The following is a 13,231-nucleotide window of genomic DNA, read 5'->3' as shown; positions in this document are numbered from 1 at the left end:
GCTTGTACTACCGGAAGTATGGTGGCGCTCTCCACTAGGGCGGCGCTCCCTGTCAGTCAAAGCTCCAGCGCAGGATCCCTATACAGGAACTCTAGGAGCTGCGGGAGCGTAGCGCCCTCTGCCAGCGGGGTGAACAGGTTTCGGCAGCAACGCACGACGTGTTCTGTGGTCTCAGCCTCCTCCCCGCAGGCCCGGCAGAGCGTGCTCGTCCACGGCCGCTGGATCAAAGCGCACAAGGTGCGGCCTGCTGCGTGCGCCCGAAACAGCGGGAGAGGCCTAGTTCATTCGCCTGCCACCGCGGCGCCACCGGTCAAGGACAGTGAACAGCGGCGGAGTAGCGGTGTGCGTGCGAGTAGCGGTGTGCGCTCGCTACTCTTTGTGCTGCAAGCGGACATTCTAAATTTGATATCCACTCAGTGCTTTGTTCTACGCTAAAACGGGACCTATTCCCTTGTGGCAAATGGTTTATCGCTATTAAGGGAGACGGAGTGGCCTCGACTAAGCCAGCCCGCCTCTGCGACAGTCAACTTTAAGTTCATGCTTATGACAGGTTTGCCCCGTCCTCAGGCCAGAGGATTAATACACGTATTTCATATTATTTTACAAAAGGACTTGAAAGAACTTTCACAGACCCCTTTTATGGTATTTAAATATAGCACAACGTTTTAGCTTCTCGTTAAAATCCCTTTTAAATAAAGACCACGATTTTATGTTTGCCTTTGTCCGCTGCCGCGACAGTGGATTACATAAGCTTTCAATTCATTCCAGAGTATTTTAGGAGCTGTAATAGCATCATTCTGCATAATTTCTGTTCGAAGACTGTTGAATGTGAAATTGTCTTCCTTCCTGTTCATGTGGAAATAATGAAAATGCCGGGCATTGCACTTACAATGAAATGTGCGTTTATTAACTGAAGCTCTACAATCTCTAAAAGATCAGTATATTTTATAATACAGCAGAACAATTTTGCCTGCATTATAAGGTAAAAAAATGGAGGTGCCATGGTCCCCAAAGGCGTAGAACTTTTCTGGAGAGGGGCTTGTGCCAGCCTTACCAGACGTTGCACAGTGGCACTCACATTCCCTGCCCAGTTAGCTAGCAGTGGTCGAAGCAGCTTTTTTAAAAAAACATCATAGAGGTGGATCGTGTGCTGAGGGCTGCTCGAACCACACCGTAGTGCAGGGCAGATAACAAAATGTGGGAGGAGGGCTGAGTGAAGAAGTTTACACAGATTTCCACTCCTTCGAACTTCAGTGTCTTTCATTACTTCACTGACAAAGTCACATGTGAGTTTGCAAATTTTCACGATCTCCATGTTGGGATACCGAAGTTGTCCGTTATCGATTTTCTTTACTAAATCGTAGATGCTGCCACACGGTTTCGACTCTTGCAGGAGAACCTTGCATGATTCACACGGCAACTGCAAATTATAAAATCAAGTCAAGTAAAATTTGCATCAAAAGTACTATGCAACGAAGTATGTAGGCTCCTTTGCTTACTTCGCTTAGCTAAAAAAATATTATCTAAATTTCGTAACAGTGGGGAATGGAACGTCCTGTGGCAAAAAGAGTGGCATACACTTATATCTGGTGTGGACCCTTACAGTGGTCACACACCGGCGGGGCGGGACCCACGTCCTGATTCGGGCCGGAACCCTGGCTTTGGGCTAACCTGAGTTTTTCCTCACTCGAGGTCAGCCTGGAATTCTGCCCTTGGTTTTTAGTGGCGAAAGGGAGGGCAAAAAGAGAAAAATATGAGAAAGAGGGAGAACTGCTGGTTCACATATTATGGTTAACATTCGAGGAAGGCGAAAGTGAAGTGAACATTGTTTACGACTGGCTGACGCGCTAGCGCAGCGTTCGAAAGAATGCAGTAAATAGTGCAAAGCTTAAAAATAACCGTCCTTACCTTCTCCTCACAAGCACGCGCGATGTATCCGGCCAGGTAAGCTAGGGGTGCTAGTTCGAGGTCATCCGGCACAGCAAGCGAAACATTTAAGACTTCCAGCTCATAGGAAAGCCGCTTGGCACTGAGGACGACGGCAAGTGGCACGGCCGCGGTGTTGCCTTCTCGGGCTTTGAGTTTTAGAGGTGCATTTGTTTCGGAGCTATGGGGAGCGTTTTCACTCTTAGCAGCTTGGAGGATTCCAACCTGGGGAAAAAAGTGCGTAGGTTACATGGGTGTGCTCTCCAACGGGCACCATATATACGCCTCGAGCTTCGCGATCGCTGCGCCGCCTGCCGCCGCTTCTCCGCGGCGTTGACGGGATTTGCGCTGCGTGGCTGATAGGGGATCCTGCAGTGTTTTGGTTCTGTTTCGGTTTTTGTCGCCTTTCCGCGCCCTAAAAAAAACTTGTTATGGTGACGTCTATAAGCAAAGATTACGTTTAGGTCACTTAAAAAGCAGCTGCGTCTTCGTAGAGTACGCGATCGCCTGCAAGAGCTACCCGCGGACGCGGTTCTGCGTGCTTCGTCGGCGCTCTTCCGGGCGTCGGCGACGGTAGCAACATATCACCCCTGCCACCTCCAAAACATCAGGCACAAATGAATTCTACTGTCGCCTCGTTTAGACCTGATAATGGCACGAAGAGAGGTTGGCTTCATTTTGCAGCGTGGACAACGAATGCGGCTTCGTTTCGATTATATACGTCGGAGAAAAATGTTTCGGGGATATGATTACCCAATCCCGTTCAATAACTTATGCCTTTTATAAGAATATAAAGCATGCGAAAAGGTTATGTATATTTCAAGTTTGTGCGTCGTTAAATATGTGCCCACACACGCCATATAGCAAGAACCAAGGCAAGTTAATGAGACCACGGAAAAATAAATGCTGTGCAAGTGCGGAGTTAAGAAACATACCTAATAGCTCTAGCTAACGGAAATGAAAAAAAAAAAAACAGTGCAGCGTCTGACAAGCTAAAGACATTTGTCGAAGCTTAAGCCAGGTAGGGTTCACTAGACCAACTATACGTGAAATGCCCTGCTATTTCGCGACACATCGGTGGGGGGGGGGGGGGGGGAGGAGGACTCTGTGTACAAATGCGGAGCGGAATCAAGCAACTACGTTTTAGTAATCACACACACAAATATCGCGTTCACTTTCCTTTTGTTTTTATACTGCAACGAACAGCTGATCTTACGGCGAACGCATTTTTGGAAATATACAGGGTAGGCTGTTCAACAAGCGATGAAAGGTGTCGTTGGAAGAGTGTGGTATGTGATAAGGGCCTCTGATTTCAGTTGCTGCTTTATTCTACAGGCTTGCTGTGCCACATAACGATATTTCGAAGCATTTAGTCGCGGGCGCAGATTATATTCTAAGCCCGTCTCCGCGCTGCTCGCAGAGGATATAGGTAGCAGATGAATGTTTGCGGGCGCTCAGCTCACGACAAGACGACTCTGTCGTGTGCTGATCCCCGAGTATAATTATGCATTTTCCATCGTACTTTTGTTGAATATTCTCGAAAATAACACAGACTGGCTTGTAAATGGGGGTGATCAATATCTGAGATATATTGGCAAACGCAACTGGCGTGCTGTCAGGTATGAGTGCTCCGCTGATTATGTAAGCGAATAAGATCGATTTAAATAGTAGTGTATATATGTAGAATGAACATCTGAGGAACCGGTGGTTACGAAGAAACTGCTAGTAAATTATTGTAACTACAATCGGCTCCATAATACGTTAGTTCCGCGACGCTGGCCTGTGACACACACCTGGCGCTTATACAGACCGAATATACCACACTAAGATCGCCTCAGGAACATTTACACTCTCGTAAACACACCCCATTTGAGAACAGAGTGACGTTTTCACATAAACATGGATTTCAAACGCCCCAAAACGGTAAATCTCAGTCGTGAACGTGCCGCAAAAGCAGCGGCGGCACTGGGGAGTGGGACGCGGACTCCCGCGGCTGCTTTCGAAACGGGCCGCTAGGAGGATTTCAGTGGCGCCCCTACAGGCCGCGCTCGAGGCGTATACCTTTAACAGCTTTTCGGCTGTGAAGACCGCAGTTCTAGCATCAACTCTATCGTTGCCTCCGTTATACTGTCGAAAGCAACTGAAGAGGGACTCCACGGGGTCGCTGTTCAAGGCACGGGTCAAGATGTAGCGAAAGCTGGAAAAAAGTTTGTTTGATACCTAAGTCAATGCACATATACGTAACTGCGATAAAGAATATAAAGGTGAAAAAAGAAAAACCTACTTGTTGTCTAATAGATGTTGAATCAATGCCACAGTTGACCTCGTGGTCATTATCATTGCCTCGCATGTTTCTTTCGTCATTTTCTTTTTTGTTTTGCCACCAGAAAGCTGGATCTCCTCGATGTACGTGACGAAGTCTACTTCAAGCCACGAAAGACGGTCGTCGTCGATCAAGTAGAATGGTTCTTCACTTTGACCGCGCGGCTTCACAGCGCCAATATTGTGAAGGTCATACCACTTCGACACCATTTTCATGAATGTGATGGTGGGCAAACAGTCCTGAAATTCTGTCGCATCAGGGTGGCATTGCGGGTTTTCTTGTAGGAACTCAAGCGTTGCTATTACGACTGGGGAGAAAACTTGCGTAGCCCTTGACACTTTCATCTTTTCTAGGTTGTTCGGTTCAACGTGTGACTGTGTTAGGAACCTCACTGGCTTTACGAGTAGCTGTGACTGAATGCTGAGTAGCTTCTTCAAGTACAGTCCACCTTGAATTAGATCATCTCCGTCTATCATCTCTCTTTCCAAAAGATTATTTCTGAGGTTCTTGATAAGGTGATTCGGATCGAAAGACAAAAAAAGAGGATCACCTTGTCTCAATGGATGTGGCACTACATGCACAAGCGTTCCGTCCTCGGAAAGGCTCTTGAAGAGCGCAACATTTGACTGGCGATTGTCGGTAACAATCCTTGTCACACGGAAACCCACATCTTCGACTGCCTTCATGACATTCATTGTCATAGAACGAAGTTGCTCACTTCTGAGGCACCGGGTAAAGAAGTACCCAACTGGTATCACATAGGCAGTTGATAGCCCTCGCAGTTTGGTGCCTTTCTTATAGTCATTTTCGGTGAAGTGAAGGGAACAAACCGAAGAGTGGTCACTGGGTACCCACCTCGTTTCTTTTCCGCCAGATCCCTGCCGGGAGATGTTGGTGAGCCACGCTTGTCGTCGTTCAGCGCTTGATGGAAATTCATGGTAGCTCAAACCGGGATTTTTTCTTGCGTTCGACGTGCACCGTGGAACACAGCAGTTTTTCGGCATACTAACTGACCGCTCTAACTACCTAGCTGGACTGTGAGGCAGATCGCATCAAGCTGAACACGACTATATTTGTTGGGAGCATGTAACCTCATTCCGCGGCGCGAAATTGGCGCGAAAATGCCGCGTTTGCCTTACCGCGCCTCTTCGGTGTGTCCCCTACTACTAGCGCCCCCCGCGAAACTTGCGGCCGCAACTGTCAACAACGCTCGCCCTCCCTCGCCAATGCGCGGCGGCTCCACGCAGCAGGCCGCACCTTGTGCGCTTTGATCCAGCGGCCGTGGCTCGTCACTGAAGCCCGTACTACATGGAGCGATTTCGCCTGCGAATTCGCTGATGCGGCGCCGCTCGTGCGGCAAAACCACCTTTTTTCGTTGCTGCGGCAAAGTGCCAAACATTTGAAGCGGTCGAGCAAACGCCGCTCGTGCGGCGTGTGCGGCGTAGAGGGGCCGGACCTGCGGCCAATAGGAGCACAGCTCGGCATCACTTGCACGCTTGGAAACCAGATGGCGTTGCTTGTATGAGCGCGACAAAAGCGCGGGCACACCAAAACCAGAGCTGGACTCTGCCAAAACGTTTGTCTTCTCTGCTGTGTGTGCGTATATTGATAAAGAATTGGCGATTCTTATATAAAACCGCAAATAAACTTATATTTACCGCAAACCAGGCAGAAACAACTTGCCAAGAAAGTAAAATAAAACCACCCTTGTTAAAATCACAACAACCTTTGCTGGTGGCAAACTTAATTCAGTCTGCAAACAAGGCGCATCTGAAATGCGAAAATCGCGGCGTTCGCAGGCCCCATGTAGACGACAATTCCAAGCATTGCGAACTTCGCAAGTGCGAATGTTCGTTCCAGCGGATTCGCAGGCGAAATTCGCTCCATGTAGAACGGGCTTGATGCGTCGAACCGGCTCCGATATTCCAGTGTACGCAGCGCGCCGGCCCGCGCCTCGAAGAGGAGGGCGCTGCCCGTACTGTTGTCGTACAGCCGTTCAACTTTTATGTCCGGTTTGCATCGTCGGTACAGCTGGAGAGTGTCTTTTTTCTCCATCGCCTTTCTCCAGCTTTCCTGTTCCTGCTGTTGTACCTGGGCCCCAACCAGCCTGGCCCACCCGCGTGCAGTGTCTGCACGTACTTCGTTCGCGAAGAAGCCAAACTTATTTCGCAGGTGTTGCACTCGTTTGGTCCAGGCCGTGCGTATGCATTTCTGGTGCACGTACGCAAAGACCCGGCGTGCCCAACGGTGTGGCGCCATTAGGCGGAGCCTGCCATCGTAGGCCAGCTTGCTGTGAGCCTCTCGCGCCTCAAATGTAGACCAACCCAGCTCCCCCTGGATGGCTTCGTTGGCTACGCGCCCGTGGCAGCCGGGGGCCAGGCGCCCGACAGCGCGCTGGCCGCGCTCCAGCCACTCGCGTGTTGGAGACGTCAGGCAAATCACAGCGTTGGCGAAAGTAAGCGCCGGGACGTGCACTGACTTCCATAGCTCCCGCACCATGAGGAAACGATTAAATCCCCACAGGCACCGTCGGCGTAGGACGGTGCTGGCTCTCTTGGACGCTTGCCTCAGGTGGTCCTCATGGGCTGTGAGGTACTTCGCTTCCGTACTAAGGTGTACCCCTAAGTACCGGTATTTGGTATGCTGTACGATTGGATCCCCACAAGGCAACCGTATTGCCGGTTCTGCGTCCTTGTCGCCCGCGAAGCACAACACTGCTGATTTATTCGCGTTGAAGCAGAGCCCCAGCCTTGCGAGCGTGTCCGCGCAGATGTCCACCAGTCTCTGGAGCTCCTCCGAGGTGCTCGCCAGCAGCACAATATCATCCGCAAAGACGAGACCGGGGAGGAAACACTGGCTCTTCAGTCCCTCGGTAGAATACTCCAGTCTGAAACCGAGGTCAGCCTGCAGGAGGTTGCGTTCCAGCGGTGCCGTGTAGAGCATGTATAGGAGTGGTGAGAGTGGGCATCCTTGTTTCAGACCCTTCTGGACCGGTACCTCGTCTGACACAGCACCATTCACTGTTGCTACTACAGTGTTGTTAGTATACAGGCGGTGCAGGACATCTACCCACGTGGGTGGCATTTCAAGGGCCTGGAGGGAGCGCAGCAGTGTGTCGTGGGGCACATTGTCATATGCCTTTGACACGTCGAGGAAGCAGCTCATGAGCTCACGTCCCTCGCTTCGCGCGATTTCGATGCACTGTGTGAGGACGAACAGGTTGTCTTCAAGCCTGCGGTCATGCCGGAAGCCGTTTTGCAGTTCGCTCAGGTGTTTGCCAGTCTCCGCCCAGGCAACCATCCATGCCTTTAGGACTTGAGCAAACACCCTGTACAGTACACTGGTGATGGTCAGTGGACGGTGGTCACTCAGTAGCCCTTTGTCCCCGCCTTTCTTAGGGGTCAAAATTACCCTGCCTCGGGTCCAGTCTGCTGGTAATGGCTGGCCAGCGAGTATGCCACTATAGATATCGGCCAGCTGCTCTCTTGCCTGGTCTTGCCTCTCTTGCCTACTCCCAGCGCCGCGTATCGAACAACCGGAGAGGCGTACCATGGTTGTTGTCCTCTATCTCGCATGGGGGGCGCCACTTGGCGGAGAAGCGATGTCATCACGCGTGTCGAGCCACGTGAGGCCTAGCCGGCATGTACAGACAGCGGTTCGCGGCAATGCACAAAACACGTCTGGCGACATACCATATTGCCTCCCGGTGGTCCCGGCGTCTTCGCACGTAGTCGCACGAATCCGCAGCAGCTGTCACATAGGGAGACCACTCCACACACTACACAGACTCGAGCTACACACTAGGCGCGCTTCGCCTAGTTTACTGCTCGACGCTCGTGCACCGTCTCCCAGACGCACCAGCCCTACGTGACTAGCGCCGCCACTCGGCGGCCGGTGGCAGTCGGCGAGCGGACCGCCGACGGTCGCTGGCGGCGCACGTCGCAGGCACAGAAAGTATAAAGGAGGCTATGTCACCACAAACATCGACGTCGTCGACGGGCTTGTCAACGGAGCGGTGGAAAGCTTGACGTGTCGAGTCTTTATATGATGTGTGGGCGAATGTTTCACGGTTTTACCGATAAGCATTTTAGCTTCGCCCCTCTTATCATCATTCACTTCGTGGAGATGGCGGAATTGTTTTTTTTTTCATTTCGTACCTATAGAACACTCATGCGAAATATCGAAAGCTCAAACAATGCATCATGTGTGCTGTTTGATGGATCCTGAAATGTGAAACAAGAAAAGAAAAAGCGGCCAGGATAAACGTTCTCACTAAATTTAATTTATATCAGGAGGGGGCGATTATACCAGAGACAGTCTGCTTTATGATGTTGCATTTCTTGCAGTGCATTTATTTAGTAAAAAAAGTTGCGAAGCACTATCCCAAGCCAGCTCAGCACCTTGTACGCATCAGAAAAAAAAAAAAAAGAAAGTGAGGTGTTTAGCAGGCCAACTTGTTGAAAAGAAGACACGAGTACAATTCACCCCACACGTATATGACCCGTACAGAAGCACTATTCATGTTTACAATGTTTACATGACTAAACAATGGTGCCCACAGCATACAAGAAATCTTGAAAAATACCTCCCTTCACTAAGACAGTTTCGTGTGAACCCAGGCCCACAGCACAAGTGAAACCTAACATACATACACAATATTAAAAGGATGGAAGCAATACATCATTAATCATAAGCCATTACAATACACTGCTGCTTCTACTGACTCTCTCACCAAGCGCCAATCCGCTATGTTTCCAAGGGCATGTAAACCTCCTTTAGTGAGACCACAATATTGAAAACCCGCTTGGCCAATTCTATCAGAACAGCCTGTCAGTGTGACGCCAGTTTCTCACAGACAGGAATGTTGCACCTTAAAGGGGCACTGACACAAAATTTTGAAGGCGAGATAACTTCGGAGATAGATTGGCGGGAACACATATATATCACCTGCAAAATATCAGCGGCGAATACAGCCTAGAACATATTTAAAATCAATTTTAAAGTGTGCGAAACGCAACCGAGCAGCCAGCAGAGGACCACGCGCAATCGACATCCCGAGGTTATTGTGTAAATAAACAACATAAAAACACGTCACGAGTTTGTGTTTGCCGCTTCCGCACTACCGGCGTTTTTCGCGGGCCCGCCCGGCTCGCCGCTCCAATCGGAGGGCCGGAGGGCGGAGCAGGCGGAGCTTCTGCTCTCGAGAACGAACGACCCGATCGTTGGCGACGTGGCGGCGGAGGCGCCGTGATTTCGTCAGCTAATCGGGCAGCTGGCCGCGACCAAAGTTCTACAGCGATTCCAGGCACCCTGTTTCTATTACTGTTTATTATTACCATTGGATGCGAAAACGCGCCGGAGGCACGAAAAGCGCACTGAGCTAGCCGCACGGTCGCTGTGCAGGCGGCGGCCACGGCCGCGAAGTGGCCCAGGCCGGCGCAGGTAGCTCGAGTGATAGCTTGTTACCGCTGCACGAAATTGTCCCCAAGTCCCGACCATGGTGGCTTACATGAGAAAGGAGTTAATGATGCGATGGCGGGTTGCATTAAAAATTGTCATCTGCACCGCTTACGAGAGCGGCACTCGAATATCCGCCGCAGTGCCAAGCCGAACACATCTGTAGGCGGACTTGTAGGCAGACCGGCCGGCTGCTCCCAGCGCGCGTCTTGCCACCCACCGTCTCGAGCGTCGCGCGTCGTTCTTTAGCCGCGGTAGCATTTGCACTCGCAGCGCCTGCGTCACATCCACGGTCGCTTTTTAATTAGGCACCTCACGAGATCAGTACGTGGGGGCATTCGCAGAAACTGCCGTCGATGCGGATTCGACAGTGCTACGGCGGCTCTGCCTGGCTCTGCCCTGTGATATCCCTCCGACGGTCACGCGGTCCGCTTTGTTCACACAAAATCCACAAAATACATCGTTTCGCGGCACTCGCTGAAACCGAAACTGCGAGTGGTCGCATTGAAAATGCCTCTAATTAAACAACCGTCGCACGCTGAAGCAAATGAGGTTTCTACAGGTTATAAGTAGGTCACTAGCTACTTATCGCAACAAAAAAAACAAGATGCAAAATTTTTGTGCCAGTGCCCCTTTAAGTTTTATGACAGATAATGCTGCAAATAGCAAAGCACGGCCCATATTCATTACATGTGACAAATAAGGCCATTCCTGTTGGGTACACAGTGTATGCAATTGTATCCCAACAGAAAGCTGCTTCATTTGATTCACTATAGTTACAGCCGTGGGTAATGAGCATGTGGATTGTCTCCTTTAGTAACTCCACGTACTGACCACACCTAAAAACCTGCTTGTTGAGCATCTTACCTGAATTCCCTTTCTCTTATACAATACACGTGTAACAGAATAGGCAAGCAAAACAAAGCACACATCCCTTGCAAAGGACAATATCGGGCTTGCATCGTGGAGTCGGCTTCTGAAGCCCACGCTAATAGGATAGGGTGGACAGCCACGGACGTCGATGGTATCCAGCGACCATGTGATGAAAGCTATAGGTGGGCGATTGATATATTGCCGTACCCATTAATCGATTGACGCATTAATCACGATAATTTTTTACCAGTTAATCGGTTCAACTTACGTGAGCGATTTAAACCAGAAATCAAGCTCCCCAAAACTCTACGTTACATTATCTCGCGCTATCACCTCACACCATAACAGTCCGCACGTATAATGCAATAATGAAAACCGCGCAAGTATGAAGTGGTAGCGACGAAAAGCTCCGGCCTCACCTCTTTGAGAAATAGCGACACTATATAAGCACGCGTTCCGGCCACCATATGCCAGCCACAACTTCTACGCGAGGGTCTGTTTAGCACGCCATCTGGACAAACGCCCACATGGACGATGAAGTGCGAAAGACCCCATAACAAAAGAAAAAAAACTTCTAATTCAAAATGTGCTTTTTGGCACCAACCGATTAACCTATCAATTAATTGATTAATGCCTCTTGATTAATCGGATTAATTTTTTAATCGATGTCCAGCCCTAAAAAGAGCATGGTAGCGCATGACAGCGCCGAATAACCTAGCCACAGCCAGCGCATATCTAAATTTGTCACGAATTGTCAGATCAGCTGCCCGTCGCTAGGCTGAGCTCAAAGCGCCGAAAGCCTCGCGCCTTGTGTTCGCATTTATTTATTGCGATCGTATTTGGGGCGACGACGCTCCTCGCTGCCAACGGCGCGTTTCGTTGTGCGGCGTACACCACCGCGTTTTACAGTTTGAATTGGGCGCCGTGGCGTCCAGGAAACAAACAAAGCGCCACCAATTGTGTATTTGGCTAACATTGCGTAATACCTACCGGCAATACTGAGTAATGACTTCTTTAGAATGACCAAAGCACATTTTTTTTTTTTCAGGGTTGCTGTGCACTCCTTCACACGCTCATCAGCTCAGTACGCGTGTTCGTAGAAGTCAGTCCGCAATTTGTTCACCGGCACGCTGTCACCATTTCTTTTTCATGAAAACCAGACGAAGAGTATATATATTCTTTGGTAAGAACACTAGGGCTCGAAGATGCAAGAAACTGTCTTTTATGGAAAGCTGAAGGAGGCACTGTGATCCATATTGTTGTGTGCACTGGAGGCTCGTTATATTTTGGCTACACGGGAACGGCACGAGATAACGGCACGCAGGCTCGCAAGGAACAGTTATTCACAAGCCTCTTCCCGCAGGCCTGGCTGTATGTCGAATCCTCTATGTCGGGGCATATTCGTGTTGACGCGCCTATTCGTGTTACATTAACCAGCATCACGGCGACGGCAACGTAGCATTTCTGCTGTCACTTTCGTATGGAAAAAATTGTTTCCCTTCATTAGCCCCATATATATATATATATATATATATATATATATATATATATATATATATATATATATATATATATATATATATATATATATATATATATATATATATATATATATATATATATATATATATAGCGTTTTTTAAAGGGCCATTAAAGTGTGAAATCGTGAAGGGAGCATAGGCAGTCAGCTTATATCTGTTAGCTTATGCACGGATATTTTTGGCCTTGTTTTAGTGACGCCTTTGCGAGAATAACCGATAGCACAAATTGATGCCATAAGTAACGCCACTTCTCATGCGACTTAGATAGCCAAGCAGAACATGTGCCAATGGTACTGATAAAATCACGGCACATTATGGGGCGAATATCAGGTGCACACGGCGGAGAGGACGGAACGCCACACTCGCACCTGACAGCTTGCCCGCTCGGAACCAGGTCTTCACCGTGAAGCTTTTACAGGCTATATATGTTCTGACCAAAAGTGCGTGCAACAACGAAAGACGCGTCGATGATTTGACGGCAACGCCAACTTTATGGTGAATGTAGTAGTAGTAGTAGTACACTGTGTGTAGTTCTCAATCCAGTGTACGCTTCGTGAAAACAAAGCGTCATGCTGAAATTGGCTGCTACGCCAGTTTAACACTACGCAAAGGTTGTTTCGCATTTGACATTTAAGGAGTTCACAGTGAAGTTTTAAGTGTCGTGCAATTCTCGCCTGCTGTCAATGCACGGGATTCTACGGGAAGAAAACGGACAGCCCCATGTCTGTCCGCTGGAATACCATTTTTATCCTTACCATCCCACGACTAATAAAGTTGCTATCAATATATGCAGTCCTTAATTGACTAGGAAGATTTTCTATAGTATACCGCAAATTACAAACAAAATATCACGTGTGTGTGTGTGTGCGTGTGCGTGTGTGTGTTAGTGCGCGTGTGTCTGCGTGTGTGTGCGCGCATGCGTGCGTGCGCGTGCGTGTGTGCGTGTGTGTGTATGCGTTGTTTGTGCGTGCATGTGAGTGAGCGCGCGCGTGCATGTGTGCGTATGTGCGTGTGTGTGTGTGAGTGCGTGTGCGTGTGTGTGCGTGCATGTGTGTGCGTGTGCGTACATGTGTGTGCATGTGTGTGTGCGCGCGTGCGTGCGTGCGTGTGT

The 13,231-nt window shown here is 49.4% G+C and overlaps 1 pseudogene; it reads right to left on the bottom strand.

Annotated features, from left to right (window-relative positions):
• Positions 1 to 1,091: 1,091 nt before the first annotated feature.
• LOC144161858 (uncharacterized) lies at positions 1,092 to 4,711 on the bottom strand (annotated as a pseudogene).
• Positions 4,712 to 13,231: the final 8,520 nt, after the last annotated feature.

This window comes from Haemaphysalis longicornis, unplaced genomic scaffold (assembly GCF_048455015.1).
Source record: "Haemaphysalis longicornis isolate Haplotype H1 unplaced genomic scaffold, Haemaphysalis longicornis Haplotype H1 scaffold_12, whole genome shotgun sequence".
Lineage (NCBI taxonomy): Eukaryota > Metazoa > Arthropoda > Arachnida > Ixodida > Ixodidae > Haemaphysalis > Haemaphysalis longicornis.
Note: the sequence above shows the minus strand (reverse complement) of the source record. Positions and strands in the feature narration are given on the sequence as shown.